We start from the raw sequence: 27,833 nt of genomic DNA, 5'->3' as shown, positions 1-27,833 counted from the left end.
CCACTAGCAAACAACAAAGATATTCAACACATTGTTGTCTTCAGTGGGCCTGTGCTAGTTTGTTTGGTGGTGATGGTTGTTTGCAAAAATTGCCCACCATTGTTAACACTAATGCAGCTCCACCAGTAGTAGTAAACCGTGCAAGCTCTAGTGTAGACAAAGCTCCTGTGGCTGCCAGTATTTTTAACGCTGTCATTTAGACCTGCACTGAGCTGGGAAAGAATCTGCAACTGTGCAATCCCACATCTGTCCAAATTGCTCTGAAGGAGGTTGACATAGCGAGGGATGCCACTGTGACTAGCATGTTCCTGAGAAGCTTTGAATGCTGTTTATGAAATAGACCTAATATGTGCTGTTTAACATCTCTAATCAAAGCTATATTTGGCAGACACTGCATATAGTGTAAATAAAGTGGGACTAGAATAATATATTAATCCAGTGTGTCTCTATTTCTTTCCCAAAAAGGAAATAGCGCTTTCCTCGAGTCCAAAGTTTCCTGACTGCTTGGAAGTTCTGACAATATGCAAGTCTGTGTAATGTATCTTCCTTAATAGGTGTATTGCTTGAAAAAATATTATTTATTTATATTGCAATAGCACCTAGACACTTCAATTTGGGATTAGAGCTCTGTTGTGGTGTAGGTAGTGTAGACACATACAGCAAAAAGACAATCCATTTCCCCAAAGAACTTACTGGCTTATAGAGAACATGCTGATTTTCATCATAAGACAACAGAACAGAGCTAATTTATAAACTTTTGATATATATGTATATCTTTCTTCTTTTTAGCTATTTGTTTATTGACATTACTCTTGTGCTGATTACTATAGTAATGACAAGTCTTGAGTCTTTTCATATTTTGATCGTTTGCTGTATCAACAAAGAAAGTATAAGGGCTGTGAGTTCAGGAAATTGAAAAACAGTCTTTTAATTGTATTAAACCCTTCTTTTAACCTTCACTTGAAACATGAAAACCACATATTCCCAGCATATGAGGGAAAATTGTAAAAGTCGCTAATCCATTCCATCAGTTTTTTCTAAGGTTAGAATTTATCAGCTGCTGGTTTCGGTGATTCCTCCTTTAATAGTCCTGTATGGTGAATTAATTACTGGTTTTGAGAATTAAGTAACTAGTGTTTTTTACAAGTCTATCATAAATTACCTAGTTTGCCCTAGAGTGATTTACAGGTAACAGGTCCTTTGGTTTTGAAATGCACGTCACTGAAAGACTGGTTAGAGTCTTATAAGCTGTGGTTAATTATAGTAAGGTAGACTGTGTTTAGTGCAAGTAATTGCTGTGAAACATTTCCAGTATACTGCCTATTGCTTTTTCCTTATTGTCTGGATATTAAGATACAGTTCACCCACTAGCTGTATAATATGTTTCTACCTCTTGCAGCCCCACTTATCCCCCCCTGTGGTTTTTTTATCCTGCTTTATTATGGAACAAAAAACCCACAGGCGACTGAATGATATATAGGATTGACAATGGGGCCATTATCTATTGGTCCCCTGTGTTTTCAATTCAAGACTGTCAGGCCAGAGCAGATGTAAGGGCGATGAATGGGAAGGCAAGTTGCACTACTCAGCCATATCATCTGATAGTGCTGAAAACTGCCTGATTTATGGGATTGACAATGGACTACATGCTCCAAATATCAATCTCATGTGTCGTTCAGTCCCCTGTGATATTTTTACAGAGTGTTCGCGTCTCAGTCACTGGTTCAGATTTGGGCCATGTCAAATGACAAAATACATGAGTATCTGATGTTGTTCTTTGGCCTTTGTAAAAATGAGTTGGTGGGCACTGTCCAGCTCCAATAGGACAGATTTTCTTCATCGCAACAAACATCATCAAAGTTAGCACTCTTACTAGCAGTCTCAGTCGAGGGAGCGAGCATTAACTGAGAGCAAAGGTGCTGGTGTGGGAGAAGTGTACACTACCACTGCCTTGCTGCATGTGTTAAAGGAGAACTTGAGCCCTAATGCTATATTACCAATATCTTTCACCAGCACTTACTTCACTCAGAAACATTTAACTCCAGACACTGAGCAGCCCAATTTAAAGAAACCTCTGTTTACCCTCCATCTCTGATCACAGCATGAATGTGCAGGATTGTTTACCTCAAGCTGCACAGCAAGTTAGGGTTTTTTTTTTTTATTATTATTTTGGATTATAGTTAGACTGAGAAAATCCAAATGCTCAATTTACTGTGTGATCCAATGTAAACAAACCCAGGGTACACACATGCTATGAAAGCAGATGATGCACATCCACTGATTTATTTATACTGGATCGGGCAGTAATATGAGTGTCCTTTCCGAAGCACTATTTTTAGCTACTGAAAAGATTATTTTTTGAAATCATTGTAGTTGTAAAATGAAGAGCTTCTGGGTAGATCTGTTTTTTGTATTGTTAATTTTGACATTGTCTCTTTATGTTATAAGATGGACCTTTGCACAGTTTAACCAGGGAACAGGGTACTGTCATGTGGCTTTTGTGCCTGAAGAAAGCAAAATAGGAATTCTATGATCTATGTCTTTATATTCATTGTAGTGCCACACTAAGCCCTGGTCTACACTACGAGTTTAGGTCGACTTTAGCAGGGTTAAATCGAATTAAGCCTGGACACGTCCACACGACGAAGCTCTTTCTTTTGACTTAATGGGCCCTTTAAACCAGTTTCTTTACTCCACCTCCAACGAGGGGATTAGCGCTAAAATCAGCCTTTGCGGATCGGATTTCGGGTAGTGTGGACTGAATTTGGCGTTATTGGCCTCCGGGAGCTCAGCTATCCCACAGTGCTTCATTGTGACCGCTCTGGACAGCACTCTCAACTCAGATGCACTGACCAGGTAGACAGGAAAAGCCCCGCAAACTTTTGAATTTCATTTCCTGTTTGCCCAGTGTGGAGAGCACAGGTGATCACGCAGAGCTCATCAGCACAGGTAACCATGATGGAGTCCCAGGATTGCAAAAGAGCTCCAGCATGGACAGAACGGGAGGTACGGGATCTGCTCGCCATATGGGGAGACGAATCAGTGCTAGCTGAACTCCGTAGCAGTAAACGAAATGGCAAAATATTAGAAAAGGTCTCAAAGGCCATGAAGGACAGAGACCATAACAGGGACGCACAGCAATGCCACGTGAAAATTAAGGAGCTAAGGCAAGCCTACCACAAAGCCAGAGAGGCAAACAGAAGGTCTGGGGCAGAGCCGCAAACATGCCGCTTCTACGCGGAGCTGCATGCCATTCTAGGGGGTGCAGCCACCACTACCCCAACCATGTGCTTTGACTCCGTCAATGGAGAAACACGCAACAGGGAAGCGGGTTCGGGGAACGCGGAAGATGATGATGATGATGAAGACAATGAAGATAGCTCACAGCAAGGAAGCGGAGAAACCAGTTTCCCCAACAGCCAGGCTATGTTTATCACCCTGGACCTGGAACCAGTAACCCCTGAACTCACCCAAGGCGTGCTCCCAGACCCTGAGGGCACACAAGGGACCTCTGGTGAGTGTACCTTTGTAAATATTACACATGGTTTAAAAGCAAGCGTGTTTAATGATTAATGATTAATTTGCCCTGGCAATCGCGGCCAGTACAGCTACTGGAAAAGTCTGTTAACGTGTATGGGGATGGAGCGGAAATCCTCCAGGGACATCTCCAGAAAGCTCTCCTTCATGTACTCCCAAAGCCTTTGCAAAAGGTTTCTGGGGAGGGCTGCCTTATCCCGTCCACCATGGTAGGACACTTTACCACGCCAGGCCAGTAGCACGTAGTCTGGAATCATTGCATAACAAAGCATGGCAGCGTATGGTCCTGGTGTTTGCTGGCATGCAGACAACATCCATTCCTTATCTCTCTTTGTTATCCTCAGGAGAGTGATATCATTCACAGTCACCTGGTTGAAATGGGGTGATTTTATTAAGGGGGCATTCAGAGGTGCCCGTTCCTGCTCGGCTGAACAGAAATGTTCCCCGCTGTTAGCCACGCGGTGGGTGGGGGAGGGGTGAAGGGATCATCCCAGAGAATTGGGGGGGAGGGGTGTGGGGGGGGGGTAGTTGGGTTTGTGCTGCATGTTAACCCGGAAACCCCAGCCCCTCCTTTTACATTGCAAACCCATTTTAAATGGCCAACCCAACGGGTCCTTGGTATGGGAAATGAGGGCGCTACTGTTTGAAACCATTCCCACATGTTATGAGGGTTAAAAAAGCCAAAAGACTGTGGCTTACTGTGGCTGCCTGCAAGCCGAATTCTGTTGCCTGGCACTGCGTGAGTGATCTCTCACAGCAAACCGGCAGGCCCTCAATATAAGAGGAAAAATGCGACCTTGTAACGAAAGCACATGTGCTGTGTAATGTGAACAGCAAAATTTAACGTGAAAGAGTGTACCCATTGTTCTCTAAAATGTGTCTTTTTTAACCACCTCTCTGGTTAAAACCGATATCTATAAAACCGGCTTCTATAAATTCGACCTAATTTCGTAGTGTACACATACCCTAAGATGCATCAGTGAGGTAAGCATTGAAACTGGGGGAGGGTAGGAAAGAAGAGACAGGAGTTGATTCAGCATAACTATTCTTCTAATATCATAGTGTGGGCAGTTTGGATTTAAACAATGATCTTGAACCTCTTCTTTATGATTCTCCTTTATGGGCAAGCAGCAAGCCCACAATTTTCAAGATTGGGGTAGAAACTCCTGGCCCCCTGTGACGGGTTGGATCACAGAACCCCCTTTGGGAGCTGCCACCTGATGTGCCAAGACTACTTCTACCCCTGCTTTCCCTGCCAGCTCGGGACCCCAGCACCCTATCTTGCTGAGCCAGACACTCCCGTCTGCTCCAACACAGACCCAGGGTCTGAATTACCTGCAGTGTTGGAGCAGACGGGAGTGTCTCGCTCACCTCAGTGCTGGGGTCTCGAGCTGGCAGGGAAAGCAGGGTGCTCCCAAAAGGGGTTTTGTGATCCAAGCCGTCACACCCCATTGAAGTCCATCAGAGTTTTGCCATTGACAAAATATTACAGGGGACTGTCAGCGGGACCAGGATTTTACCCTGCGTGCCTAATGTTGGGTACATAAATAACTGGTTTGATTTTTCAAAGGTGCTGAGCACTCACAGCTATGTCTGTCTAGTGTGCATGTAGTATTTGAACACATGGATATTTGAAAACGGTCATGTTCACAAACAGGCAATTAGTCAATTCTATTTTTGAATCCTCCTTCAAATAATTACTAAAAGTCAGTTTTGTTGTCTCCTGATAGAAGAGCAACAGCTACATCTGTCTTTGCAAACTCATTTTGGCTATGAATTTCCTCTTCAGCAGGAAGTCCCCTGTAAGAGGAGTCTCCCACCCAGTCATAAAGTCGGGAAGGGACACACCCGACCTACCCAAAACCACTGGACTCAAGTATGTTAAAAGTTCAGAGTTTGGAAAGATAAACATCACAAAGACACAATGGAACTCTCATACTCCAAGATTCCCATATTCATCACTCATTGCCATTCTCATCATTCCGCCTCCCCTCCCTGTTTTATGGTGCAAAGGTTATTCTTTTAAATAGGAAGAAGAGAGCAAAATTTCACTAATGCAGGAATCAATCACTCTGTGCAGAAGCTATTTTTAAAACTGTGTTTAGGATAGCACACACTTTTTTCCTGAAACTTGTTCAAGATCATCATTCCCATGACACAACATTGTGTTTGTGCATGTGTAATTCCTTTACTGTGCTTTAGAGTTCAGAGGGAATATTCGTTCCATATGATCTGCCAATTGCTAAAATGATCATCATGTTGTCATTCTAAACCATAAAATGAAACATCACAAATTAGTGCTTACAAATTAACACCAAAGGCACAAACTTATAACTGGAAATGATGTGCAATGCTGGAGAAAAGCAATTTTCAGATAAAGTTTCTGAATGTGGGGGAAGGAAGCTAATATTTATAGGAGCCCATATGTACGACATAAATAATATTGAAAACATCTGGGGGCATCTCCTCACCTGATGTAAATCATCAGAGCTCCACTGAAGTCAGTGCAACTGTGACGATTGACACTGACTGAGAATCTGTCCACTAATGTTGGGAAAAAAAGTATAGACTTTATTTTTACAATGTAAGTGGCATACAATAGAATCCTATTATTAGGATTCATTTGTATGCCATTTGCATGTACATGATCATTAAGGCAATCTTTGTTTTATGTCCAATGATCAGTACATGCAGAGTACAAACATGGGACTTTTCAAAGCGGATGTATGTGTTGCAGCAAAATCTCAGTTTTACGAGACTGAATGAATTATACTAAGGCAGGTCAGCCAGGTTACAATTGGCTCCTTACCTGTACATATTGGCAGTCAGCAAGGGATGTCATTCTTTCTGGCTTCTAAGAACAGAAAAGAAATTAAAGAAATTACTTCTAATCTAGTCTTTGCACCCCAGAAAACCCAGTGATCAATGTAAATGAAGGCAGACACATTGGCATGAAAAGGAACTCTCTTACTGGAAAATAATTTTTAATCCATAGTCCCAAATTATCCCTACAAGGGGCGATCAATAACACTGAACTTCACTACTCTGTTAATTAAAAAGGTCGAGGATGTGCCATGTCTTTTAATATAAAATCTGTATCTGATCTCTCATTACAATCCCCTCCCAATTTGCCCTCAAACCTGCAGATCACAAGCCCGCTTTGGAGGTCATATGTGATTTTTCATTTACGCCTCCTCTCGTCTACCATTGCAAAAGTTACTAAATGACTGAACCCTTTTTGCTGGTAGCATGCTGAGGAAGCGGCATCCTGATAGGAGAAGACAACCCGGAAAAGAGGGGATGTCTAAATGCTGGCACCTTTATGGGGATGGTCCAAAGCCTGCTCAAAATGACACTTGGGTATGCATGAAACAGCCATTTGTGTGCTTATCTGCTGATCCAGATGCAGGACAGAGTCCTACTTAGATGCCCTGTTTGGAAACTGGGCTCTTGCAAACATTTTTGTAGAAAGGCTTATGATCGTGAGCATTACTATTAACAACCAAAAATCTCCATGACTAGCTAAGCTTTTTCTGCGTGTGCCATCTTCACATTTTTGTAATGTTTCATATTTGTTAAAGAAAATTCATATTTCTAATAGGAAAACTACGCTTTAACTTGGACCTTTTATGTTTCTGTTTTGTTACATCATGGCATGGGTTAGTGTTGGTTTATATTTTCAGCATTTGCTTTGTGGTTTTAAGACTGTTCCATAATGGCACTGTGCGTAGTGCTTGAACAGATATATAACTTGTATCTTCCTTTATGTTGGCCAGCTCAGCCCCCTGTTCCACCCCAACAGTATAATTTCTGGGAAATTATCCTAGCAGCAAATATTTGCCATGAATTAGTAATCCATTTTTCAAGCCAGTATTGAGTTTTGTGCTGGGACACCTGTTGGAGCTTGGTATTGTATATACATGGCTAAACAACTGACTGTTGCCCTCTAGCGGTTGATATAAGGTTTGATGATGAAACAGTTCAACAAGACAGACCTCAGTGTTAGTGAGTCATATTGGGCATTAGATAGAAATTCAACAACCATCATTTAATCCTGTCATTATTAGATGGACTTGCAGCCTTGAGAGAAGGGGTATAGACAAGAAGGTAGAGAACAAGTGAAGAGAATGAGGCAACTTCAAGCGGGGGAGAGGGAGGGAGGGCTTCTCTTTTAAAATATTACCAAGGAAAGAATAAATATGGATTCATATATTTCTAAAAATAGATGTCAGTCTGGTCTCTGTTGCTTTTTTCCCTTCTTCTTTCTGAGCTTTAAAAGACATAATGTACTCTTGGCTGTATTTTGTTGCACAACCAACTAAGCAAACATGAAAGTAACAAACAGTCCCACCTCCACCTCCCAGGTATGTTTACACATGCAGGAAAAAATCACCTGGTAAAGTTCATACCATAGTGCGGTGTTTCCCAAACTTGGGACGCCGCTTGTGTAGGGAAAGCCCCTGGCGGGCTGGCCCGGTTTGTTTACCTGCCGCATCCGCAGGTCCAGCTGATCGCGGCTCCCACTGGCTGCGGTTCGCTGCTTCAGGCCAATGGGAGCTGCTGGAAGCGGCGCAGGCCAAGGGATGTGCTGGCCGCCGCCTCCAGCAGCTCCCATTGACCTGGAGCAGCGAACCGCGGCCAGTGGGAGCCGTGATCAGCCGGACCTGCAGACGGGGCAGGTAAATAAACCGGCCCGACCTGCCAGGGACTTTCCCTACACAAGCGGCGTCCCAAGTTTGGGAAACACTGCCATAATGTTACAATTTATTTATACAATCAAGGCAGTGTGTAATGCAGCAAGGCTGTTGACCAGGGATTGGCAACCTTTGGCATGTGGCCCATCAGGGAAAGCCCCTGGTGGGCTGAGCCAGTTTGTTTACCTGCAGCATCCGCAGGTTCGGCCGATTGCAGCTCCCACTGGCCGCGGTTCGCCGCTCCAGGCCAACGGGGGCTGTGGGAAGTGGTGGCTAGCACGTCCCTCGGCCCGCACTGCTTCCCGCAGGTCAGGTCAGACCCATGCTTTGCATGGCTTAATTAAAGCATCAGTATTTTAAAAGAAAATAATTGTATGCAAGATTTTCTATCTTTTTTTCCCCCCCCCCCGCTATCCTTCACACCCTCAGGTGCACAGGGCATTCACCAGATTGCACCATTTATATTGGTATTGTGCTGATCTGTTCTGGGTTCTGACTGTCTTGTTGATGGATTTGGCTTCTTTCTCTATTATTCTACATCATGCTACTCTAGTTGCCCTCTTTTTCTCTTTCCGGGTGCTGTCCATATTATCACTTGTCATGGAAGTCATATTGGTGGCATCTTTAAAGCATGTCCTAAGTATGTCCATATGTCCATAAAATGATAGACATTTTAACCCAATCACTGACAGTGACTCACATTTGTTTTGTACTTGTGTGGACAAAGGAATGGGGGTATGGAAGGAATGATACTTGCAGCGTTGCTGTAGTCTGCTTCTAATATTAGAACGGAGTGAGCAGTTCACTTCCTGGAGACGTCAGCTAGCTTTGTGTTCTGCAGCTTTTTTCACTGGTATCAGACATGTGGAATAAATTATTATTATAAATTGCTTGTTAAGGTTGAGTACCACCAGGATTTGTAATACTTAATCCTTTTATTCCAGTGGCCTGTGAAGTCTGAATTAAGCAAAATACTGTTACATCACTGGTTTTCATTAAAATTAATACTCTTATGTCAAAGTATTATTTAGTGTAATTATGGAATGTAACTTTATATGTTATAAGCTTTAGGAACATGGTAGTTGTTCTTGTGTACTACGATAGTGCACTGGGGTTATTCTGTATAATTCATGGGCACCAAAAGTGATATTAGAGAAGTTAAGGTTATAACAAAGGTTTCATTGTATAGTGAAGCTCTTTTAGTAACTCTGTTGACTTATTCTGTATTTTCATGATGTGATGGGGTGTACCTGGTCTTTGCTGCTCCCTGCAGGAGGCCCCACAGTCTTGCTACACTCTGCCCCAGAAAAGGAGCAGCAAAGGTAGGTCCTCCAGGCCTGCCTGTTGAGGGCTCCCAGGGCCTAGGTAAAAGGAACTGCAGGGTCTTAGCAGGTCAGTTCCTGGCTGGGACCGTGGGGTGGAGTACGGTGCAGTGCAATGCTACTCTTTGGCCAAAGAGGCTTGAGTTTGGTTCTGGCTGCATCTGCATAAGCTGGGAGAGAGAGGACCTGAGAACTTTATCCCTGAGGTAAGGGGGGAAGATAAAGGGGCCAGGTGGGAAAAGGCCCAGGTAAGAAGAAGCAACAAATTGAAGTGAGCACTACGTTGCTTCTATTTATAGAATCCCTGGTTTGGAACCCAGAGGAGTTGGTGGGCGGGCTGACTTCCCCCGCTAGCCACTGGTGAAGTGATGTAAACCCTGAAAAGGGGACCAGACTCATTTGAATGCCTGAGCTAAAGGCTGAATTTAAAGAGTCCAAAGTTGGGGCTGAAGACCCTGGTGAGGGCAGATAGACAGTTTTGTTGGGCTTGTATGATCCCAGAAGGGGTTCATTTGGACTTTGTGACTTGGGCCGAGGGTCAAATCACTGAAGATCCCACCAAGATTAGCTGACAACCTACAGAGGGCAGCAGGAGCAGGAAAAGGACTGCAGTACTGCATTCAGCTGCAAAGATGTGCTCGAGGTGAGTGCCCCCGTTACATATGGGTGTACCTGAAAGCAGAATTTACTCCCCCGGGTCTCTGTTTTATGGGTAATTTTATTTCTGTTTCCATATTTATTGGCTTCACCGATTTTCTTGTTTTTGTCTTTTTTTGCATTCCTTTAACTAAAAATAGATTTATTTTAAAATAACATCTTGCAGGATTTTCCTAATGATCCTTTCTGTATTTAAAAAACTAACAACAATGTAAAAGCAGATTTGTTCATGTATATAAGGCAGTACTGTTCTTGCCAAGAGGCTGTGCATCACAAGGCGTTTTAATGCACAGTGTCCATTGGGAATCTGTCATTCCATCACAGCCCATATACACATTGTGCACTACTTAATACATGCAGAAATCATACCCCCAAATGGCTCCTGTCCCTATGCACGAGGACTACTATGGGTTGAATGTCCTGTGTGTGATATGGAGAGGAACAAACACACAAATTTATGGCCAAAATAGACTGGAAGGAGGCGATTGGAGGCTACACACCCTGATGTTGTTTGGGGTGGAGACTTTATTTTCCAATATGTCTGTACAGCACCTAGCACATCTTGAATATAATTATTAATAAATTCCCACTGCTCCTGAGCTGGCAGCAGCTCCTCTATAGCTATCTTTGTGTAGGTGAGACTTTGTGTGTTTTGGGGGTGAATGTGGCTGAATGGAAGGAGTTGGAGCCAGGAAACAGGCACTGTAGAGTGTTTTGGGTTAATTTGGCCATATTTTACTAAAAAAGTCTATTTTGAGGTTAAAACACTCTGTTCTTGTACTCAGTATGGAGACTGAAACCCCAAAGCATGATCTTTTGATAGTTTAATTAGAGAACCCCTCTTTATTCAAACCGTTTACAACCAAGAATTCTTGGGTAAAGACAAACAAAAAATAATGATAAGAAAACAGGAAAGAAATAGATTAATTTGTTTTCTGTCTGATGGTTCAGTTCCTTCATTCTTCAGCTATCTCTTCCTCTTGGATAGCAGTGGAGGCAGCGGCTCAGGTGTTGAGAATGTCAGATCCAGTTAACTCTCACTGCTGTGTGCTCTTTTTAAATCTGCAATACTAAGCAATTGTTCTCTGATTCTTACAGAGTTCTAAGAATATTAGCCCAAGTGAATTGTTTCTGTTTAAATCCAGTAGAGACCTGGATAGGTGTATTAAATGTATGGCTACAAGACCCCAGCAGCATAAATCCTCTAGGCCCCAAGCCAGTGGGTTTTGTTTTGGGAGGTTTTTGTTTGGGGTTGTGGAATCTCAAAAAGAAAAATAGGACAGCCTCAGATAATGGAGGAAAAAATGTAGCTGTCAAAGAAAGAGAGAGAAAAGGACAGAAGGCCGTTTTGTGGATCCTTGGGACAGCAAATATGTTCCTTGTTTACATAGTTTAAGGTACATTACAAACATTATTTTTTGGATAGTTGGCCAAGCAACCAAAGGCCGTACTTGATGATGTTTCTATTTATCTGTATGTAACATGATGCTTTTGAATGCTTCATCTGATCCAAATTCCAAAACGTCATGGATTTCATCTTTAAAAAAAAAAAAAAAAAAAAAAAAGAATTGGAAAAAGTACAGAGAAAGGCAATAAAAATGATTAGGCGTATGGAACAGCTTCAATATGAGGCGAGAGGGGAAAAAAGACTGGGCCTGTTCACCTTAGAAAAGAGATGACTAGGAGGGGATATGGTAGAGATCTATAAAATCAGGAATGTCGTGGAGAAAGTGAATAGGGAAATGTTATTTACCCCTTCATGTAAACAATAACCAGGGGTCACCCGTTCAAATTAATAGGCAACAGGTTTAAAACAAACAATAAGAAGTATTTCTTCACACAACACACAGTCAACTGTGGAACTTTTTTGCTATGGGATGTTGTGAAGGCCAAAAGTATAAATGGGTTCAAAAAAGAATTAGACGAATTCATGGAGAAGAGGTCCATCTATGGCTATTAGCCAAGATGGTCAGGGATTTAACTACATGCTCTGGGTATCCCTAAGCCTCCAACTGCCAGAAACATCTGTTTCTGACAGTGGCCAGTGCCAGGATACTGGACTAGATGAACCATTGGTCTGTTAGTCTTATGGAATGTTTTGGGCATCTGGTTCCTGGCATGTGGCAGGAGAGAATGGCGACCGGGGGGCAGCGGGACAGAACCCCTGGCATCAGGGAGAAGGTGTAGGGGTGTAGGGACTCTCTGAAATAGAGAGAACTGGAAGGTGGCACACCAGGAGATTGTAGGGGGAATGGCAGGAGGCCTTTGTGTGTGCAATGAGTTTGGTCTACAGTAGCAACTAAGAGTACGTCTACATTGCTGCTGGGAGCATCCTTCACAGCCCAGGTAGATGTGGATGTTGCAGCATGCATGGCTGCTTTGGCTAGTTGCCCATGTCTGACTCCCTGGCTGTGGGCTCAGATGGCTAGCCCAAACCACTGCCCAGGTCACAATGTCCACACTGCTATTTTTAGCACACTAATTCAAGTAGAGATAGCATGAGTCTGTCTGCCTGGGCTGGAGGAGACACTCCCAGCTGCAATGTAGACACACCCTACATGTGCAACCCTCTAATAAAGTAAAGAGCACTAGCCATGGGTGTGTTGAAGACAGTGAACATCAATAAAGGAGTCTTCTAAAATCAGCAAAACTCCTTTTACCAGAAGTCTTTTCTTTCTCGCTTCATTTAAATTTAACACTGCTGACATGTCCCATTCATCTCAACATTATCTTGTACCTCCCTCCCACCCCACCCCCCATGAGAGAACTGATGCAGAGTGTAGTGCCTGTAAATCCAGGGAAATATAATGCTGCTTTAAGCAGCATTAACTTTTGCACTACAGCTCCCTTTCCTGTCCCACACTGCCTCATTGTTGGACATAACCACAGCAGGAATCTTAAAGCAGATGGGTGGAATAAGGGGGCCCAGGACAACATGCAGAGGGATAGGTATGCAGAGTCCTTCACAGATCTTGGGGTTCTGAACTCCTTCCCCTTCCATGCCACCTTTAATTCTCTTCCTGAGTGAAAAAATGTGTCATATTTGCTGCTGCATTGAACATGCTGATATTTTATTGAAACTTTTTCCTTTTGGAGCATTTTTCTGTAGAAGGGAATGATGTGACGGGTGTGCTCAGCGTACAGTATAAAGAGTCACTTAATATGAAGCGCCATTGGCATCTCAAGCACTATGTTATGTTAGAAAGTGGGGAAATGATTCCTTTAATGCTTAATTTTTGAAAAGTGTGGGAGGTTTAGACCGTACTCCCATTAAGTCACTGAAGATCAAGTGCAAACATGATCAAAAGCCATTGCCACATTTTAGATCAGTGGTCCCCAAACTTTTCCTCTCACCCCCCACCCTTACCAGTAATATAATGTGTCCGCACCCCGCCCTTCCCCCAAGCCAGGAGTGGAGCCGGGGCCAGGAGCAGAGCCACAGCTGGGAGTGGGGGCCAGGAGCTGAGAGCAGGGGCTGGCAGCTGAGCCATGGCTGGGAGCAGGGATGCTGCCAGGCCTGGGGGCTAAGCTGGGGCTGCAGCTGCGGCCAGGGGCTGGCCTGGAGTGGAGCTGGGGGCAGAGCGGGGCTGGGTGGGGCTATCTTCCCGCTCCCTCATGGGGGCTGGCCCGGCCCACCCAGGTGTTCCTCCATGCCCCCCAAGGGAGGTGTGCCCCACAGTTTGGGGACCACTGTTTTAGATCTACATTGGCAAAGGCAAAAACATTCATAGTTAGGGCTGCCACTGCAGCCTTAACTCATTCCACTGTTGTTAGGTATGAGAGCACATGTGACACATAGCATCATACACTGATCTCCAACTTCTGCAATACCTGCAGTCATAATGGGGTGCAATGGTAGCCCTAGTTCGGAGTGCACTTCTTGAATGTGGGGTTATAAGAATATTTCACGTCAGGGAAAGAATTACTGCTCTAATGTGATGTGACCCTCTCAGCTCCTATTAATGTAGGTGGTGCAGCTCACTGACCATTCTTACAAATATTTCTGCCACAGGATTTAACATCTGCTGGACTATTCTTGCTGTTGGTCCCAGGATTGAACCTTTCTGTGATGATCTTCAGAGCCCACATTTGATGAATTTAAGGTACTGAATAAAACTTTGGGTTAATTTTATAAGGGAGGAGGGAAGGCTTATTAACAAGCCAGTACATGCTTTTATGTTCTGTTCCCTTTCAGCTGATTGGTTTTACCGTGGACAAACCACCAAGGGACCTATATGAGGGGCACCATTATATGTATCTAAATAAGAATGGTGATTTTATTTGACGCTATTACATTGAATTGTGATTTTTGCCTGAAATAATATTTTGTTATTCATCTGACTGTAGTCAGGACTGCGTTTTGCTAATATTAATGTACCACATACATTATTTTGCTGTTAATTGTGAACAGGAATGATCAAAGGCTGAGACAATTTACTCAATTGCTGTCACTGTTCACCCACGTTAATGATCAAAATACAATACACAGAATGCTGCATATATAAATGAGTACAACAGGAAGGATTAACTATATAATTAATTAACTATGGAGAATTATCCTTGACCGAGAATGTTTCTAAAACATACGTGTAAGAGTAGGTAACCACTGAACGTGAACGGCATCCTGATTCTTTAATCTACGCCTGCTATGCAACAGAGAAGCAGGGGTTTTACTTTTACTTTTTGTGAATGCCTCAAGATCTGAGCATGCTCTGTTGAGGCAGGATACAGAGCAGACTGCAGCTCTGTTCTGTGTCTGTTAAGGAAGTGAGCCCCACCTCAGCTAAAATGGGCAAAACATCCCTGGTAAACAGACCATTGGGCAGAGCTTTTCACAATTAGCAATTACTCCATAAACCCGAGCTGGCCACTGCCCAACTTGAACTGAATCCTTATCCTCCCACACCATTTTGTTTAGAAACTATTTTTATTTTTGAACAATAATACTCACTAGCAACACCCATCCTGAAGGACATGGCCTGTTCTTACAGAAATCCCAACTCTTGCATAAATTAGCAATTACCATGCCATCCCTTCTAACTGAAGTGAAACAGGTTTGTAAATGATGAAAGTCAGTGACTAATATTTAATAACCCGTACATTTTAATTAATGAAAAGGGAACAAATTGCTCTACAATGCCGTATTGTTAAGCTCTACCCCACACAAAGGGTTCCTTCCAGTTGTTATGACAATACCTTCTTCATGATGGTGTTCTGGAAGGCAAATGAGTTGGAAATCCATCAATCAGGGGACAGGCTGAAACCTCCAGAAATCATTTCCATTCCCATATTGGACTCAAACTGAGTCCCAGCGACAAAAGGCGAGTGTTTTAGTGTTTTCAGTTTCTGAGAGTGGGATCATGCCGTAATTTCGTTCTAGCAGCTCATCTCCTTTGTCATCTGACTTCAAACTAAGCCTTGAATCCTGCTTCAATAAGTGCTTAGAGCAGGGCACAAGGGTGGGGTGTGGGAGATTTGCGAAAAGCTCTTTGCAGCATTATGAGCCTGGGCTTACTTCCACACTGGCTCAGGCCCTGGTATAATTTAGAACTTGAGCGGGGCTAATTTAAACTCTACCAGCTGCCTCTGGCCCCCCGGGGCCAGTCCGTTAACTGGGGATTGTCAGAGCCCTGTGGTGCAGCAGCCACATGACTTACACCGGGGAGAGCATAGCCAGTTCTATACCACTCAGGGACTCCCCCTCACCAGGACACTCATTAACTGCCTGTTTACACCATGTTTCTACTCTCTTTGTGTTGTGGTAGTGGGGCCAAGGATCTGAGATATGTCCTATTAAAATGGAAAGCACAATACGTGTCAATAACACAAAACATTCTGAGCGATATCGAACAAATTTAAGGGTAAGACTGTGAGAGTCAGGACTGCGTGCATGAGGAAGACTGCTCACATAGGATCGAGCCCTAGCAAGGAACTAGGCTTTGAGAAGCAGAGAGCAATACGAAGCTATAAAAGGTATAAGTTAAATACAAGGGAGGAATGGACAGTTGAGTCAACAATCCAAATTTAATAGAAATTTCTTATCAGTGCAAAGTACAGGACTGTGAGTTCAGTTTTTCTGTAAGTGTTTGATAGTTACATCTTTCAAACTCATTTTGGTTTTGTCATCAGATTGTTACATCACGTCTTGGAGTTTATCTGACACCAAAGGAACTAGTAGCAGAGGGGTGTGTGTGTGTGTGTGTAAAGCAGGTGATCCCTATGAAATTTTAGAAAAGTTTGCACTGTTAAGATTAAAATGATCAGTCTTTCATTCAGAGCAGTTGAATGTGCAAATAACAGATTTAAATAGTATCAATTTTTTCCTCAGGGAGAGAATAACAAGACAATTATGAAAAGAATATTTCACAAGACAGACTAGATCCAAAACTCACAGCAAAGTGCTGGAGGAAATAGTGTGGGGAGCCATCTTTAGTTCTTGTATAAATGTCCCAGAATGAAAAACTTCTGGTCTGATGTTAGAAAAATAATCCAAGAGTTATTTTAGGAATATAGCCTCCAAATTCCTACTTTTAAGGTGTAAATCAAGCAAATGTCTGGATTCACTGAAATAAAACAATGATACTAGTAGATAACTGTTCAGAATTACTGTGACTGTGGCCAACAAATGTATTTCATCACTATGGTTGCAAAAACAAACACCAACCAAAGAATTGTAGTTGACGAGAATAAAATAAGGGAAATGGAACAATTTTACTGCCTGGGTTAGATTAACAACTGAATTATCTGAGGAAAGATGAACAAAGTGGGGTGAACTGGGGTGAACTGGATACAAGTACATCATTTGATTCCTAACCTCAGACCTCACTTGGATCCTCCAGTCTGAAACCACCTCAACCCCATATATGAATGGTGGATGGGAGAGAGTTGGCTCCAGATCTCTGGCTCTGAGCTCAGCTCTACAGTTTGGGGTGTAAATTAGATCCAAAATTGGAAGGGACTTGTTTTCTACGTCTGGTTCGGACGCAGCCCAAGGCCTTGGCTACACTTGCAGATGTACAGCGCTGTGAGTTAAACCTGACTTCGTGCAGCTGAGTAGGGAAAGCGCTGCAGTCTGTCCACACTGACAGCTGCCCAGCGCACTGTCATGGCCACATTTGTGGCAATTGCAGCGCTACTGCTGAGGTGTATGCTGACGAGTCTCGCCAGCACGTCACGTTTGGCTGTCGAACTATTCCTTAAGATCCAAAGTGACAGTGAGAGTGAGGGTGAGGAGTCCGACGATGCTGTCGAGCCGCGTAACACGTACGACACGAAATTGCTTGTGGCATTCACGGACATGCTCAGCACCATGGAACGCCGCTTTTGGGCTCGGGAAACAAGCACCGAGTGGTGGGATCACATCGTCATGGAAGTCTGGGATGACGAGCAGTGGCTGCAGAACGTTCGGATGAGAAAGGCCACTTTCATGGGACTGTGTGAGGAGCTCGCCCCCACCCTGCAGCGCAAGGACACAAGATTGAGAGCTGCCCTGCCAGTGGAGAAGCGGGTGGCTATTGCAATCTGGAAGCTGGCAACTCCAGACAGCTACCGGTCGGTCGCAAACCAGTTTGGAGTGGGAAAGTCGACCGTTGGAATCGTGGTGATGCAAGTTTGCAAGGCCATTAATCGCATCCTACTCAGAAGAACCGTGACTCTGGGTAATGTGCAGGAAATAGTGGATGGCTTTGCACAAATGGGGTTCCCTAACTGTGGAGGGGCGATAGATGGGACACACATTCCTATTCCGGCACCACCCCACCTAGGATCCAAGTACGTTAATCGGAAGGGGGTATTTCTCTATGGTTCTCCAGGCGCTTGTGGATCAGCATGGGCATTTCATTGACATTAACACAGGCTGGCCCGGAAAGGTGCATGGCGCACGCATCTTTCGGAACACTTGGCTGTTCAGGAAGATGCAGGCCGGGACTTTTTTCCCAGAGTGGAAGATCACGGTAGGGGAAGTTGAAATGCCCATTGTGATCCTTGGAGATCCCGTTTACCCGTTAATGCTGTGGCTCATGAAACCCTACACAGGGAGCCTTGACAGCAGCAAGGAACAGTTCAACTACAGGCTGAGCCGATGCCGAATGACTGTGGAGTGTGCCTTTGGCCGTTTAAAGGGCCGCTGGCGATCTCTGTATGGGAAGCTGGACTTGGCCGAAAACAGCATCCCCGCGGTTATATCCACGTGCTGTGCCCTCCATAATATTTGTGAAGGGAAGGGTGAAAGCTTCACTCAGGCATGGACCTCCGAGGTTCAACACCTGGAGGCTGAATTTGCACAGCCAGAGAGCAGGGCTATTACAGGGGCCCAGCGCAGGGCTGCAAGGATTAGGGATGCCTTGAGGGAGCAATTTGAGGCTGAAAACCAGCAGTGATATCTGGTGCCCTGCACGGGAGTTAAGTGCAGTAGTTCCAATCTTTAGGAATCAGTGTCTGCTTAGCAGACAAGCAGACTTGCAGTGCCTGTTTATTTCCTGGGCTAAGGAGTCTTTTACTTTATGCAATAATAAAGAATGTTTTCAAAGCCAAAGAATCCATTTATTGAAAAGAAAAAAAAATTATTTATTGAAAAGAAACAAGGGGGTGGAGTGGGGAACAGTACAATCACAGATTCGCATAGGTCCTGTCTGGTGTGCTGTGCAGTGAGTGCTGCACTTCAGGACAGCTATACTGCATGGTGATGGGGGTTGAGTGCAGAGGGTAAGGGTCGTGGTTTTCAGGGCTGGGTGGTGAAGATACTGGTGTTGGAGGCAGCGGGTGGCGTGAAGAACACGGAAGTTGGGGAAAGTGGGTTGGAGGTGACAGTGGGGCACAACGGAAAGAGTTTTGGGACAAGGGCTGTGGGGGGGGGGTGGCGTTTGCGTTTGTGGTACTGCTCCTCTTTCTGCATGGCTACCAGCTCCTGGATAGCATCTGCTTGGCGCTCCAGGATGCTTATGAGCCTATCAGTGCTTTGCTGCCGGTGCGCAGTGTTTTGCCGCCGGTGCGCTGCGTTTTCCTGGCGGATCCTGCTTTCTCTCTCCCTCCAGTCCTGTGCTTTCTCATTCTCTTTAATAGATTGCTGCATCACTTCTTGCAGCATGTCTTCTTTGCTTTTTCACGGTCTGTTCCTGAGTCTTTGCAATCTCTGAGTAGGCGATAAGAGGGACGGCTGAGGTCTCAAGGTTGATGCAGCTATATAGGCAAAATGCAACATTTAACAGAGGCAGCATTGTTTATACCAGACAGAGTAATGATTCCCCCTGCACTTAAGGAGTAGAAAACACACAGGGTCTACACAATAGCATAATTTTCCCATCCGAAATAGAGCACGCATATCCCACGGGAGCCTCAAAATGGTGAGTAAGGGGGACTGATTGTTTCTGGGTTTCTGTGCCTTGGGGAGAGCCAACAGCTTCAGGGGGCACCTACACTGAACACTGTCCCAACATTTTCCACAGGAGTTCGTCCTGGACGATATCTCGCTGCCGAGGGTGACCTGGGAAGCAAGGGAGGGTCTTCTACTGCAATGCGGCTTCCACCCTGGCCCATATGCAGCTTGCCTGTGTGCAGCAATGGTCCCCCCGCCCCTCGCGGCACAGTGGCACGGACACGTTAGCCTGGCTGGGACAAGGACCACGGTGGCTCTCTCGATAAACCTGCGCAAGCGCATTGCACACATTCTGGATGAGACATTCGAGGAGATTACCACGATGTGATAAACCACATCAATGCACTATTCCGCATCTAGGCATGCATGCCTAACCCTCCTCTCCCAAAGAGCCCGCACCGAAAAAATTCCTTCCCGAAAAAAAAAACCGCTTACCGGGAACCTGCTCTTCTGTTTGTCCTCCACCAAGTACCGGCCGCTGCGACTGGCTACCTTCCTCCTGGCTCGAGAAGAGCTCCTGGCTGCATGGCTCCAGGGATTCCGGGGTGTCTCCATCCGGCCCACCACCATCACTCCTGTTTTCCTCCTCCTCCCCCCGCCACACCGGCTCTGAAGTGTCCATGGTGGTGCTCAGAGTGGAGGTGGGGTTAACCCCAAGTATCGCATCCAGCTCTTTGTAGAATCAGCAGGTCGCGGGGGGAGCACCCGAGCAGCCGTTTGCGTCGCGGGCTTTGCGGTAGGCACTCCGCAGCTCCTTCACTTTAATCCTGCACTGCAGGGCATCCCGGTCATGGCCCCTTTCCATCATGTCCTTTGATACCTTCCTGAAGGTATCATAATTCCTACGGCTGGAGTGCAGCTGGGACTGTACAGCTTCCTCCCCCCAAACACTGATGAGGTCTAGCAACTCGCCAATGCTCCATGCTGGGGCTCGCTTGGCGTGTGGAGGCATGGTCACCTGGAAAGATTCGCTGATAGCACTCCACACCACACCAGGCTGAGCAAACAGGAAGGGGATTTTTAAAATTCCTGGGGAATGTAAAGGGTCGGTCACATGGTTGGTTACCTGAGGCCAGGGCAGTAGAGTTTGAACTGAGGACCAGAGTGGCTAGAACCGGCATTGTGGGATACTGCCGAATAATTCTGGACGCCATTCACAGTGCATTGGGCGGCCACACTGGCGCCGCAGCGCTGCAGCGGCAGCACAATACTCGCTATTCCTCTCAGAGAGGTGGAGTACATGCAGCGCTGCAACCACGGAGATACAGCGCTGCAAATTCCTTGCCAGTGTGGACAGGGAGTGAGTTACAGCACTGGGGGAGCCTTTACAATGCTGTAACTCACAAGTGTAGCCAAGGCCCTAGATGACAGAAATTTCTTGAGAACACCTGAGCTCCTGAACCTTCTGCCATTCAAACTTAATTACACCCCTAATTAACCAAGTACTAAAATACTGTACTGGTAAGAAAAAGTGTAATTTTTCTATAAAGCATAAATAGAAAGATTTATTGTAATTATTGCAAACAGGGATTTGAAAGAAAATAAATAAAGGTTAAAAATGAAAACAAAATGGGAATAAAGAAAAGGGTTAAGAACAAGGAAAAAGAGAAAAAGTCAGATGCGGATGCGAAAACAAAAATCCCCCATAAATACCAATCTCAGTCCCCTGTCGTCTCTATCTGTATTTGTCTGTTTGGGGCCCAACTCAGCAAACCCTTGCTTGTGCAAGTTCTTGCTATCATGAGTAATTCCACTGAGGCAAAAATCTCTACGTGACTATTCCAACCTCCTCCTCTTCAGCCTTGATTGTGCAAAATGCTTCTGGTCAGATCATCTTCCTGGCTCATCACTCTGACTGCTTCAACAATTCTTTCCATTACTTCACCAGCTACCCACTCTCCACTGCATCAAATACAACCTTCCTTCCTTCTACCTTTATGGCTGTTCATGTCTTAGAGCCATTAGGGTAGATGGGAGTTATGGGACTATTAATCTATCCTGAACTAGACTGCCACCTTTGCTCCATCAACCTTCCCAGCTTTTACACCCACCAATCAGCTTCTCCTTTCATTGCCTTCTCCCATATCATACCTTTATGCATAAAAGAATCCTCCCCCGTCCCCCAAATCCATAAAGTTACTACCTCATCCTCACTCCCAACCCTCTTTAAACCTTGCTTCTGCCACGATGCCTAGGAAACCTGACATCTGATCATAAATGCACTGTGACTACTGCTTTACTGTACAGTAGGCATTTTGCTGACACCTCGTCCTCCTGTCCCCATCCCATCTGTTTTGTCCACCTGTTTCGTCTTGTCGTAAACCCAAAATTTTAAGCTCCTTAGGGCAGGGACTGTCTTTGTACTTCATGGCTGTATGGCACTGTAATACATAAAGTGGGGGGATAGCTCCCTTTGATGGACACCCACCCAGCCAGTTAGCTATAAAATCCGTCCTGGTAGCTGTTCTTTACTTGCTTTACCTGTGAAGGGTTAAAAAGCCCCCACCAGGTAAAGAAAAAAAGTGGGCACCTGACAAAAAGAGCCAATCCCAACTCTGTCACTCTGAGTGCAGAAATGGGGCCTGCAAGGATTTTAAAAATTAATACTAGCCACTCCAGGCTTGTATTAAACTCTCAAGGTTACAGCTTTTCTCTGACCTTGGCTTGGTAAACGCTGCCACCACCCAAATTCAACAAAACCCCCTTTTGAACCCAGGAAGGAGCACTTGGGAATTCCTCCCTGTGGGGTGCACTCAAGCCCTTTCACCCCTCCTTCCCCACAGGGAAGAGCTGAAAAAGGAAACAGGTTTGGATTTTTGGTGTCCTAAGAGGTTTGTGCATGTTGTTTGATTATCAATTTTAAAAAGTTCTACCTTCCCATTGGTTCTTTTGGTCAGGTGCCCACTTTTTTTTCTTTACCTGGGGGACTTTTTAACCCTTTACAGGTAAAGCAAGTAAAGAACAGCTACCAGGACAGATTTTACAGCTAACTGGCTGGCTGGGTGTCCATCAAAGGGAGCTGTCCCCCCACTTTATTTATTACAGGTGCCTAGCACAAAGTGGGGTCTCCTTCCTTATTAGAGCCTCAAGGCACTACTACTATTATTGTAATACAAATATATTATATTGGTACACTCATATTTGCATAGGCACTGAAATCTGAGGGTGATTGGGTGCAGTATAAAACCTAAGCAAACAGAATAGGATAAGGACCAGTTTGTGAGTAATCATTTTCAGGATTGCCCCCTAATATTGTAAGATCTTTATGGCAGGGATCTGTCCTCTCACATGTTTGAAAACTCCATGCACGTGTATGGCACTACATAAATTACAAATGCTAGTTATTGTTAATATCATGATACCTTCTTTGACTCCTATGCTTGGCAGAAATAATCAAATAGATAGCACTTTACATTTTCAAAGCCGTGTACAAACAATTACCGATATTTCTTTGGCAGGCAAATAAGTATCTGCATCCCCGTGGTACAGTTGAGGAAACTGAGACAGGCAGGTTAGATGATTTGCATTAAAAGTAGCAGAGGGGGGAATAGAACTGAGAAGTTCCTGGCTTCCACTACCATGCTTATTGTTCTAGACTATGCTCCTGCTAAAGAAAAACATGATCTTTACTCTCTAGACTTACACTGAAACTAAGTAATACAGATGTACTTTAAAAGAGACTGTGGATTTAAGTAATACATTGATGCACTTCCAAATATTTTTGGCACCACTCTGTTTAAAAGTAAAAGATAAAGTTCCATATTTATATTACAGTTTATAGATAGCCATAAACTTTACTGCAAATGTTTCCTCGCTGGAAAAGAACTTAAGTTCTAATCAGAGTTGCATAAAATCTAACCTACCTCATCCAAATTATTTTGTACTGAATGGTGCTGAAATATACTGAAACTAACAACTTTCAAATAGTTTCTCTACTTTGACTGTATATTTTATACGTTTTTAGAAAAGTAAATCATATAAAAGTATTTCCCCCCTGTCAGCAATAAAATGATATCATAGAGAGAGAATGTACACAGTGCAGAAAGTGTCCTGCTAGTTTGTATTAGCTTCCCTGGTCAGACACATCCTATGTAGCACTAGTTAAGATTTACCAGTTTGAAAATAGACAGGCAAAGAGTTCATTGTGGCAAGACATTTCTTTGCAGCATTCTTAGGAACATCCTTGGAAGATGACTACATGGTCATTGTTAGTCAGACTAGAACTGTGGTCAAATCTGTCTAACTATGATATACCCCATTAAAAGAAAACATGGTAGCTGATAATGCCGGGCACTATTATGAATGGTCTCTTACAAGCCCCACATCCACCCAGACAGACAGAGAGGTGAGAGCCTTCCTAAGAGAGATGGGAAATTCACCTAGTCATGATGGAAAAGACAGACCCTTTGACAACAGGGGAAAAATATTTTATTGTATACCGGGAACCAGCCTACAAATGATATTATGCCAATTTCAGTCCTCTGCCACTGGAATGCTCTTCACAAGGTTCACTTCTATGGGACTCTGATTCTCTGGGACTACTGTTTCTTGTGTTAGTGCTATAACATATCACACTAGAAGGTAGGGGGAGGGATAGCTCAGTGGTTTGAGCATTGGCCTGCTAAACCCAGGGTTGTGAGTTCAATCCTTGAGGGGGCCACTTGGGGATCTGGGGCAAAATCAGTACTTGGTCCTGCTAGTGAAGGCAGGGGGCTGGACTCAATGACCTTTCAAGGTCCCTTCCAGTTCTAGGAGATGGGATATCTCCATTAATTTAATTTAAAGCACACTCCTTTCTTTCCTTTGCTGAAACAAAAATGGATTATTCATAAGGGTGAACTGAAAATCTCTGCATAGAGAGAGGTCTGCACATATGTGCACATAACTTCCAATAGTGTCAGTAAGAGCTGTGTGTGGGAATATTGAGTGTCTGTAGGGAGTATGAAAGGCAACTTCAGTATTCCTTCCCCCCCTTGCTCTCCCTTCCTGAATACAGTACCTGTGCAATCCCTTCTGAAATATATGCAGAGTATTGTAGGGTGTTAAATAGGTTTTATTTTCATTTTGTGGATGGACTAAGGCTGTTGGTTGACTGACTGCTGGACACAGCCAAAAGAGGTCTCTGTTGGTATCCCTGTTGCTAAGATCTCGGTCCTTAAGCCCTACATTTCCTGCATAAATGATTGTAGCCCTGGAAGGCTAATCTTGTCCTGCATTTCTAACCCCATTAGTAAAAGTTTGAACAACAGCGCATTTGTGTGCTGCTGGATGGTAGACAAAGCCTGCTCATACGGGTACATTGCTCATAACTTTTTAGAGCTCTATGACAACATCTAGCCAATGACAACTGTGCAGGTGTCTAAATATTGATGGCAGTAAGGCGCCACTAGTATTGATATAGTTAGTGGGGGTGGGTTGAAAAGAGAGGGAGGAGATAAAGGAGAGAAATGAGTAGAAAAAGCTTCTTACGTCTGAACTGTGAATTTTCTAAAATATACCAACTCTCTAGCGTGAGTTGTGCTGTGCTGATGGACTGGCAGTGACACACATACAGCTGTTTTTGTCTGGCATACAGGTGTTTAACTTGGCATCTGCTAGCTAATCATCAGGCAGCCAAAAATTTTGAGGGGATCACCATGTTTAACAGAAAGTGGTCCTTGTCCTTCTCCATAACAAGCTCGGTACATGTGCTGGAGCTGCCGTTTCACTTTCTCCCCACTCACCTCCTTGACTTTATCTCACTGTCCAAAAACCCAACCCTACTTTGTAACTAAGCAGCAGACTGTTAGTGAAGGATTTAGATAGAAAAGGGGTGTTTATAATCACTTGAGATCTTTATTTGGGGGTCTGGGCTTTTATCAGTTCATTCAGTAGAAGTGGAGAGGGAGCAATGATAAGCTCTTGATGGTACCCAATATTCTGATTGTTGGTTGTTTTTTTCAGGAGCCGGTATTAGCATTTCGTTGTTCTTCAGAAAGTTCCTTTTGTTCTGAATACTCTGTCTGATTGGTAGAATGATGAGCAACAACTGAGGGTGTGTGTGTGTATGCCCCTTTGATTTGTTTGAGAAATCGAAAGAACAACCAGAACCTGTAAGATCGGGATAAAAGGTAGTCACTTCTTTCCATAGAAAGTGTTCATCTGTATGACATTAAAACTTTCACCAGAGGCTAGTAAGAGTGTTTTCCTTGGTATATGATTAATCGGTGACAATTTATTTTGATGATCCTATACATGTAACTTGTATCCTATAGAGGAGCTTTGGTGCTTGGAGTTTTATGGAAACAAAAAGAAATAATATTCATCCCTCCTTTCTTGCTCATGCAATTTAAAGCATGAGCCAGAAGTATATTTCTTAATAAAACTCAATCCTGTTTCTAATTCTCCCCTGGACTTTTAAATATTACTACTGTGAATGTAGCAGCCCATTTCCTCCTCAGTGATTTTTCTTCTGTAGACTGCACGCTCTTTGGGGAAGACAATTTGCCTTGTCTATGCGTCTGATCTTGCATTCCCTGAGCATCCCAAACTCCCAGTAATTTGGAAAGGACATGATGGATCTGATTCTTGGCTGTGTTAGATCTGCTTGTGCTCCAGAGATACACAGCCAGTCTCTGGAAGATCCCTCAGCATAGAGGAGATGGAAGGTGAGACTTCCACAAAAGGTAGACTATATAAGAAAAAATGTGCTTTGATAGTTTGATGCTGAGATGTAGCTTGATTTGTATGTGTGTTGTGATGCAGTAAAGTGAAATCTTTATGATATTTGTCTGGGCACTAGACTGCGGACATGTCAGTACTCAGACAAGAACAAAAAACAGTTCTTAATTGTGTTTTAGGATGTGTACTGACCTTGCGGAGTAGAGGAACTCTCATTCCGAGGAGATGGGTGTCATATAGCAACCTAGATCACTAAATGTCAGGTATAAATAATGAGTGAAATGCAAAATCTCTGTCTACCCAGAATAGAAGGTTGAACTGAGACCTGGTGTAAAAAGATGCAACTCTGGTAACTATTTATACCAGGCCTGAATCCAGCCTGGAGTGATTAGACAGTAGTTTACAATTCCCTTTTGCTTTATCTGAGTATTATCTGTTTATTTAAATTTGACGTGCTCTTTTTCCTTACATAATAAGAAACTGTAACAGTAAAACTTTTCTGTGTGCTTAATCCACAGGAGTGGTTTGGAAAGTATCTTGGGTCTATACAGTTCAGAAGAGCCACTACACATAATGAAGTGCTGGTTGCAGGCACCTGTGTTCTGTAATAATCCCTCAACCAACAATATGGGTTTAGGCCTAAACAACCAGTGTGGAGACTCTGAGTTTATCAACTTCTGCTTTATTCAGGCTTTTCATCAGCATGGGGTTTATATCAGCAACAGTGTCCAACCTCTATGTAGCCCCTTATTTTTAAAACTATTATACAGAATTGTACAATAAAGGTGTCGAACTCTACAATTTACAATAGTGTCACTGCACTGTTGTAAACATTACTCTGGAATACTGTAATTTTGTGTGTATTGTTGGCAGATAACATTAGGGGATGGAATTTGTTTACATTTAGGATGGGCAAATTCATTTTGCTGTTGCTTGAACATTGTTGGTTTGCATTCTCCTTAGGAGAGACTGTGAAAGTGGGCAGTAGGGAGAAAAGAGAAAAAAAATAATGAAAAAGGGTGGAAAATGGAGCCAAGAAAGTGCAGAGTGGAAAATAAATCCAGTGAAGTCTGTATAAAGGAGAAAAGAGGGAGAATGAGAAACTCTAATGCAAAAAAATACATGCACCAGCCTAGATTTTAGCAGGTGGTCTGTGCCCTTAATTGACAGCACAGTTAATAGAAAAAATCCATGTATTAAAAAAATGGAATCACTTTTTAAAAGAAATATGGATTTAAATTATGGAATAGCCAGATTCTGAATCTTCACTATTTTTATGAACTCCGAATATAGTTTAGACTTTTGCAAAACCTTGACATATAATTTTAACAGTTTTGTATATCTTTGTTTCTATTGTAGTTATAACAACAGCTACTGAAACACCTCGAAATCCCATAACCCTCAACCAAAGAATGTGCAATTTAATGGATAAAGCCATCTGCCTTAGGATTAGAATGCTGGTAGATTTATGTTTTTATTCCCATGTCTCTGCGTGCCTTTTTTTCCCCATGTGATTTGGATGACTAAATTTTTATCATTTAATCTGTCTCAAGTAATATGATGACCTCTTTTGACTTTCAAGAAAGCAGA

The 27,833-nt window shown here is 43.7% G+C and overlaps 1 long non-coding RNA gene across 1 annotated transcript in view; it reads left to right on the top strand.

Moving 5' to 3' along the window:
• LOC122174322 (uncharacterized) overlaps positions 1–27,833 on the top strand; it is a 71,641-nt gene that overhangs the window by 17,864 nt on the left and 25,944 nt on the right. Inside the window, exons 2-3 of the long non-coding RNA XR_006175980.2 lie at positions 14,223–14,313; positions 27,603–27,703. This is a non-coding gene — a long non-coding RNA (uncharacterized LOC122174322). The remainder of the gene's footprint in view (positions 1–14,222; positions 14,314–27,602; positions 27,704–27,833) is intronic.

The sequence above is a fragment of the Chrysemys picta genome, chromosome 10 (assembly GCF_011386835.1).
Source record: "Chrysemys picta bellii isolate R12L10 chromosome 10, ASM1138683v2, whole genome shotgun sequence".
Taxonomy (NCBI): Eukaryota; Metazoa; Chordata; order Testudines; family Emydidae; genus Chrysemys; species Chrysemys picta.
The sequence above is the reverse complement of the archived record's forward strand: the minus strand, read 5'-3'. Positions and strand labels throughout refer to the sequence as shown.